Source organism: Rana temporaria, chromosome 9 (assembly GCF_905171775.1).
Source record: "Rana temporaria chromosome 9, aRanTem1.1, whole genome shotgun sequence".
Classification (NCBI taxonomy): Eukaryota; Metazoa; Chordata; class Amphibia; order Anura; family Ranidae; genus Rana; species Rana temporaria.
The window spans coordinates 23,873,055-23,881,919 of NC_053497.1; positions in this window are offsets into that span (position 1 = coordinate 23,873,055).

Genomic DNA, 8,865 nt, shown 5'->3' on the forward strand with positions numbered 1-8,865 from the left:
GGGTAGGGACAGGATAGGGACATACCTACCATGCTTCCAGGAAGCCTCCCCATTTGGGAACAGACTGGCCAGGCCCCATTCTGTCCCTCAAGACAGACGCTGTCGACATAGCTGAGGCCTGCTCTGCTACACATCACTGTTGTATTCTGTGAGCGTTCCCGGTCAGGTGCCTTCCCGTCAGGCTTGTTGTGAAATTTAACATTAATACTTCTGTTTCTAAGTTCTGTTTCTCTAACTGGACTCTGAGTGTTTACTGTCGTACGACCCTGTTGCACCTCCCGACATGTGGGATACACTTCATTACAGGGAAGTTATATCCCTGGTGCTTTTTCCCTCAAAAATGTTTCACTATTCAGCATTAGGGTTGTACAGTGGAACCTTGATTTGCGAGCAACTATTTTTTTTAATTCTGACTCGGTTTGCGAGTGTTGTTTTGCAAGACGAGCAGAATTCAAGCTAAATAGGCCTGCAGTACCTCATTTGGCCTGGAGGTACAGGGGCGCAGAAGCCGAGCAGAGCCAAAAATAGGCCTGCAGTACCTAATTTGTCCTGAGGTACGGGGGGGCAGGAGCCGAGAAAAGCTGAACATTGGCCTGCAGTACCTCATTTGGCCTGAGGTATGAGGGCGCAGGAAACGAGTGTCCTTGGGCTTTTTTGGCTGTTTTCTGCGCTCTCTGGCACCCCCCCAACCTCTGGCCGCATTCAGTATTGCATCCTATTGAAGTCAATGCAGAACAAATAATTTTGGTTTCTATTGACTTCAATGGGAAAACTCGCTTTCATATGTGAGTACTTTGGATTACGAGCATTCTCCTGGAACGGATTATGCTCGTAATCCGAGGTTCAACTGTACTGCATTGAGATGTTACCCAATGGTAGGAAGAAATAGATGCATGGAATTGTGAAAATTTTGATTTCTGAACACTAATTTATGGACACAATGACTATATAAAATAATTGTGTTTATTTTTAAAGTGGAGGTTCAGCCAAAAACCTTTTTTTTTTAACATTAGATTGAGGCTCGTTTTGTCAAGGGGAATCGGGTGTTTTTTTTACAATAGAAATCCGTACTTACCGTTTTAGAGATACATCTTCTCCGCCGCTTCCGGGTATGGGCTGCGGGACTGGGCATTCCTATTTGATTGACAGTCTTTCGACAGACTTCCGATGGTCGCATACATCGCGTCACGATTTTCCGAAAGTAGCCGAACGTCGGTGCGCAGGTGCCGTATAGAGCCGCACCGACGTTCGGCTTCTTTCGGCTACTCGTGACGCGATGTATGCGACCGTCGGAAGTAGGGTTGTCCAGATACCGATACCAGTATCGGTATCGGGACCGATACCGAGTATTTGCAGGAGTACTCGTACTCGCGCAAATACCCCCGATACCTAAATAGAATACTTCCCCCCCCCTTTCCCCCCCCGCCGCCGCCGCATCGAGGGACATGGCTAGAGGGACATTGCTGCATATGTGAGGGACATGGCTAGAGGGACATTGCTGCATATGTGAGGGACATGGCTAGAGGGACATGGCTGCATATGTGAGGGACATGGCTAGAGGGACATGGCTGCATATGTGGGGGACATGGCTGCATATATGGGGGGACGTGGCTGCATATGTGGGGGACATGGCTGCATATGGGGGGGACATGGCTGCATTTGGGGACACATTTAAAAAAAGTATCGGTATTCGGTATCGGCGACTACTTGAAAAAAAGTATCGGTACTTGTACTCGGTCCTAAAAAAGTGGTATCGGGACAACCCTAGTCGGAAGCCTGTTGGAAGACTGTCAATCAAATAGGAACGCCCAGTCCTGAAGACCATACCCGGAAGCGGTGGAGAAGATCGCTCTCTAAAACGGTAAGTACTGCTTTGATTAAAAAAAAAAAAACAGATTCCCCTTCACAAAACGAGACTCAATCTAATGTTAAAAAAACAATTCGGGTGAACTCCCGCTTTAAGTGGTATCACTGCATTTGAAATCACAATAGAGCGCTGGTATCTTTTTAATCATCACAACTTCTGCCAGACCTTTGAAGTAAACCAGATTCCTCGGTCTGACACAATCTCGTCTGTGATATCCTGCAGTCTCACCACATCTCTAAAGAAAACATCAGCTGTGGTAAAGCTGAAGAGGTACATATCATTGGTAGGTAATGAGTCATTTTGTGAGTTGATCCACCACCACTACAAAGACTGAATTGTACCTTTTGGAAAATGGGAGCTCTGCAATAGTCCATTGAAGGCATGCTTCAAGGGTGAGTTGGTACAGACATGGATCTGAGGAGCCTTTGGTGTGAGCCCAAATGGCACAAGACAAGAATGAATGCTCTGCAATCCTTAAAAAGATCAGGCCATCGGAAGCAAATCTCGTGTCTTGGCAATGCCAAAGTGCCAAGCCAAGTCAGGTGAAGACCATGGCAAAACCATTAGGGATGTTTGCCCAGAGATCTTTAGGGATACAATTCTTGTTCTTATGCAGAAGCTGGCCATTTGAATGACAGTGGGCCAAATTAGGAAAAGATAGGCAAGTCCTGGAAGTTTCTCTGATCCAGGATAACCAGTTGATAACCAGACTGAATGATCAAGACTGGCTGTCATTTTTAGTACTCTAATGCCGCATACATACGAACGGATTTTCCGTTGGAAAAAAATCAGATGGTTTTTCAGACGGAATTCCGCTCAAGCTTGTGTTGCATACACGCGGTCACACCAAATTCCGACCGTCAAGAACGCGGTGACGTACAACACTAGGACGAGCCGAGAAAAGTTCAATGCTTCCGAGCATGTGTCGAATTGTTTCCGAGCATGGGTGTTTTTTTTCCCGTCGGAATTCCATACAGACGAACAGATTTTCCATAAGGAATCTTTTCCGTTGGAAAAATTGAGAACCTGCTCTCCAAGCCCGTCGGAAATTTCAACGGAAAAAGTCTGATGGGGCACACACACATCGGAATATCCAATGAAAATCTCCCATCTGATTTTTTCCATCGGAAATTCCGACTGTGTGTACCCGGCATTATGTTGCTTACACACGATCATTTTTCGGCATGAAAAAAACGTTGTTTAAAAAAAAATGTCATTTAAAATGATGGTGTGTGGGCTTCACATCATTTTTCAGCTTCTGAAAAACGACAAAAATTTTTTTCGCACATGTTGCATTTTATAACGATGTTTTAAACAATGTTGTTTTTCGGGTTGTAAAAAATGATCGTGTGTGGGCTAAAACGGCGTTAAAAACCTGCATATCCTCAGAAGCAAGTTCTGAGACGGGAGCGCTCGTTCTGGTAAAACTACCGTTCATAATGGAGTAAGCACATTCATCGCACTGTAACAGACAGAAAAGCGCAAATCGTCTTTTACTAACAGGGAATCAGCTAAAGCAGCCCCAAGGGTGGCGTCATCCGCATGGAACTTCCCCTTTATAGTGCCGTCGTACGTGTTGTACGTCACCGCGCTTTGCTAGAGCATTTTTAAAAAATGATGGCGTGTAGGCAACGTCGTTTTAATGATGAAGTTGGAAAAACTTAGTTTTTTCTACATGCCGAAAAATGATCGTGTGTACGCGGCATTAGACCTGGATCAGAAGGTCAGGTGAAAATCAAACATCTTTAAAAGAAGATAGCCCAGCTAGCCTGGCCTGGTCTAAGGTGCTTGGCTGACCTTAAATATTGTAATATCCTATGGTCAGTCAGGATGAGATTGGCTACCCCTTTCTAAAATATAATGTCATTCCTTTTCATATTTCAAAATAATAAATCAACAGGATGCAAGACTACCTTAGACCCAGAACACTGATCGCTCCTAGTGTAGTTTCTAAAGTGTCAATGTCTATGACAAAAGCTAGGGCAGGGTCCTGGTACTTCTGGGGTGCAGAGGTGTAGAGCATCTTCAGTTTGTCAAATGTGGACTTTTTTACCAAAAATATGTAGCAGAATACATATTGGCCCAAGCTGATGAAAAAATTTGATTTTTTTTTATTATTTATAGCAGAAAGTAAAAAAAATATTTTTTTTCAAAATAGTTTTTTGTTTGTTTTTGTTTTTTGTTTTTTTTATAGCGCAAAAAAAAACTTGCAGAGGTGATCAAATACCACTAAAATAAAGCTCTATTTGTTGGAAAAAAATGACATCAATATTATTTGGGTACAGCATCGCATAACCACGCAATTGTCAGTTAAAATAACACAGTGATGTATCGCAAAAAACGGCCTGGTCATTAAGGGGGTAAAACCTTTGTTTATGCTACACTACTCTACGAGGGTGCTACACTTGGGTTCGGTATGAGCCTGTGTTTGGGGAAATCTGGAAGTAAGCCGTCCAATCAAATTATATTAAGGGGGTTCAAGGCTTGGTCATCTCCTGATAACAAGGCATAGAAGTGTAGAGTATTCTATTTTTTTCTTACTGAATGTCAGAGGTTCAAATCTGCGCCTTATGCCATTTTTATTTCTAGGTGATGATGTCCATGCAGTAATCAAACATGACACTAGAGGGAGGCAGAGCTCAGCTGTTTATTCTGGTTAGAAAGTTACCAAATACTGGCTTCATGCCATGGTTGCCAGGTTGTCCTATATTTAGCTTATTAAGCTGCTTTGCAAGAAAAGAAAAAAAAAATGATATAAGCCACAAACAAGCGCTTCCTGAGTTAAGCCCACATAGTTTATTAGAAGAGAAACAAGATACAATAATACCACAATACCTTCTTTGATCTACTGACATACCGACAGACAGGTGGGTCATGGTGTACTTTTCGGGCGTAGGAACCCTATGTCTTCCCAGAATGTTCATGCTTGCTCCAGACAACACAACTGACTGTATCAGCTACCAAGAAAAATAAATTGCCATCATGCCACAGCACAGACATAAAACAGAAAAATCAGCGCGGCTCTGTATTCATTAAAGTGGTTGTAAACCTCAGACATGAAATATGAACAAAGCATATCCCTCTATAGTGTGGCCCGGATCCACAAAGAGCTGCCTATCTTTAAGGCAGGCGTAGCGTATCTCAGATACACTACGCCGCCGTAACTTACAGCGTATTTTCCGTATCCACAAAGAATTTGCGCCGTAAGTTAGGGCGGCGTAGTGTAAATGTGTCGGCATAAGGGCGCGGAATTCAAATGACTAAGATGTGGGCGTGTTTTATGTTAATTCAACTTGACCCCACGTAAATGACGTTTTTTTTTAACGGCGCATACGCCGTCCGTGGGGGTATACCAGTGCGCATGCTCGAAATCACGTCGCAAATAGTCAATGCTTTCGACGTGAACGTAATTTACGCAAAGCCCTATTCGCGAACGTTCTACGCAAACGACGGAAAATTAGACGCTGGCCCGACGTCCATACTTAACATTGCGTACGCCTCATAGAGCAGGGGTAACTTTACGCCGAAAAAAGCCTAACGTAAATGACGTAAAAAAAAATGCGCCGGGCGGACATACGTTTGTGGATCGACGTATCTAGCTAATTTGCATACTCTACTCGGAAATCAACGGAAACGCCACCTAGCGGCCAGCGTAAATATGCACCTAAGATCCGACGGCGTACTAAGACATACGTCAGTCGGATCGGGCCCACATTCAGTCGTATCTTGTTTTGTGGATAAAAAACAAAGATACGACGACGTATCGTAGAACTTACGCGGCGTATCAATAGAAACGCCGCCGTAAGTTCTTTGTGGATCCGGGCCTTTGTGTTTGGCTCAATTAAGAGCACTAAGTGTAATTTCTGAATGCTACTTTGTTCCTCTGCATGAACCACTTCTGACACGTTCTCCTGACACCAAGACATCATGGTGACAGGGGAAGGATCTCCAGCAGATTGACAGCCTCAGCTCTCTCTTCCTGTGAGCTGTGTGAAGGGGGTGTTTCCCTTCCCTCCAACCAGCTCCCAGAGCTCTCTTCACTGAGCTCTGCAGAGTGTAACTTCAGCTCTCCCTTCCCTTTTTTTCTGAACGCTCATGCCGCGTACACACGATCGAGTTTCTCGGCGGTGAAAACACAGCCGAGAAACCCGACGGGAAAACCGAGGACCGGCTTGGTCCCTTTTCCCTGTGTACACACCGCCGGTTTTCCGGACAGTTTCTCTCTTGGTCGAGAAAACCGGGCAGGTGTAGGCTCACTAGCAGTTTTTCCCTATGGGGAAACTGCAAAGCAAAAAAACGCTGCGTTTCGCGGCGAGAAAAATTTAGAACATGTTCTAAATTTTCTCGTCATGATTCTCTGCGGTTTTCTCGTCGGGAAAACTGCTGGAGAGCCTACACACGGCCGGTTTTCTCGTCCAAGAGAAAACATGACAGTTTTCCCGACGAGAAAACTGATCGTGTGTACGCGGCATAAGACAAGCTCTATAAATTCTGGACTTTGGATATAGAGAAGAGAAGACTGCATATAAACAGATACAACTTATGTAGGAGGATTTGTTTCATCTCTGTATCACCTGAGGCCAGCCACTTCACTGGGTATATGTAAGGGTTTACAACAGCTTTAAAGAGGAAGTACCGTATTTAATCGGCATATACCACGCACTTTTTTCCCCTGAAAATCAGGGCAAAATCGTGGGTGTGCGGTATACGCCGATACCCGCTTTCCCGCGCCGAGTTTTGAATACTGCGCCGACATATACCGAGCGTAGTACACTCGGGTATAGTCGGGCAGTCTCGGCTCCTTCCGCGCTCACGTCCTGGACATACAGGACGTCAGCACGAGAGTTGCCGAGCATTGCCGACAATACACGAGTGTACTGCGCTCTGTATATGTCGGCGCAGTATTCAAACTCGGCGCGGGAAACGAGCAGGGAGGACGCCGCAGAAGGACGCCGGACCCGATGAAGAGGACACCCGAAGCCGCAGAAGGACGCCGGACCCGACGAAGAGGACACCCGAAGCCGCAGACGAACGCCGGACCCGACGACGCCGCCGCGCAAGACACCAAAACTGTAAGTACAAAAAAAACGTTTTTTCCACAGGATTCGGGGCAACTTTAGGGGTGCGCGGTATACGCGGGAGCGCGTTATACCGCGATAAATACGGTAACTCCTCTTTTTTTTCCCCCAATACACCCTGCAAGACAAAGGCATAATGAGCTAGTTTGCATAGCATACTAGCTTATTATGAAGTACTTCCCTGAGATCGAAGCCCCCGCAGCGGTGCTCGTTGCCCTCCTCCGTCTGCACCATCTCTCCACGAGTGACTTCCGCGTATTGCGGCTCCAGTGCTGTGACTGGCCGGAGCTGCGATGACGTCACTCCAGCGCATGCGCGCGGGTGCCGCCACCAATGACTTGATCGCAGTTAGAAGTGGCACACTCAGTGCACCTGTGTGCCGTTGTCTGCGGCGCATGTAACGTAGACATCGGTGCCTTTTTTTTGCAAATATCTCCTAAACCATGTAGGTTTGGGAGATATCTGTTGCACCTACAGGTAAGCCTTAATATAGACTTACCTGTAGGTTATAGTGGTCTGTAAGGGTTTACAACCACTTCATTACATCATTAAAGCAAAAACCCGCAAAAAAATATTTAAGATTAGATTGAGGCTCATTTTGTCTAGGGTAAGCAGTACTTACCGTTTTAGAGAGCGATCTTCTCTGCCGCTTCCGGGTATGGTCTTCGGGACTGGGCGTTCCTTCTTGATTGACAGGCTTCCGACGGTCGCATCTATCGCGTCACGATTTTCCGAAAGTAGCCGAACGTCGGTGCGCAGGCGCAGTATAGAGCCGCAGCGACGTTCGGCTTCTTTCGGCTACTCGTGACGCGATAGATGCGACCGTCGGAAGCCTGTCGGAAGGCTGTCAATCAAGAAGGAACGCCCAGTCCCAAAGACCCATACCCGGAAGCGGCAGAGAAGATCTATCTCTAAAACGGTAAGTACTGCTTTGTTTTTTAAAAAACTAGCCGATTCCCCTAGACAAAATGAGCATGAATCTAATCTTAAATTTTTTTTTGCGGGGGTGAACCTCCACTTTAAATGTATTTTCTATGCAAGCAATGTAAGTGCCTGAATGTGACCTGTTATTGTAAGTGGATTGGATGACCGCCAGACTGAGGACATCCAGTGGCAGAAAATAGGACTGCATGGGAGTGCTCTGGATTGAAGTGAATATTGCAACAAAAGCAGTTTTTCTGTTTTAAATATTTTTTCTTGTTATATTTATTGCTATTTTTTACTTTAAGTGACCTGCAGCAATTTTTTTGATGCAGTGCGCTAAAATACCAAACCATGAGTTATGGTCCACTAAAATGCCCTGGGTGGTTTGTTTTGTCACTCATAATTGTGAGCGCTACTGAGCTACTGTCTTATCCAACAAATAATGTGTCATTTTGTTCGGCACCTTTTAGGATTCATTTCTGCTAGACAGAGAAGCCATGATGAGCAATCCTTTGTGTCTTATTCTATCAATTTACCTTTAGGGTGCCACCAATTAGATTTCATGAGGATATTTATTTATTGTTCTATTTTATGCAATAAACTCACTCTATATGTAATCCAGAATGTTATGTAACTTTTACTTGGTATGTAGATGATCTCATAAGAAACATATGGTGAAGGGTTTAATAGAATTGATTACACGATGTTCTGTATATGTTTAAAGTATAATTAAACCCTCAGTAAAAATGTCTTGCCTATAATAATTCTGATACTAAAACTAATATTAATACTAATTAAATAATATAAATACAAATAATACTGTTAATAATATATACTCATATATATATATATATATATATATATATATATATATATATATTGTGAGGGGTTAGCTCGGTAGCGGGGTGTGTGACCCCTTGGATGGGTTCACCACACACTGAATTTATACAGACTGGCAGTCGAAGACGGTTGAAAACAAAGTTTCTGGTTTATTTT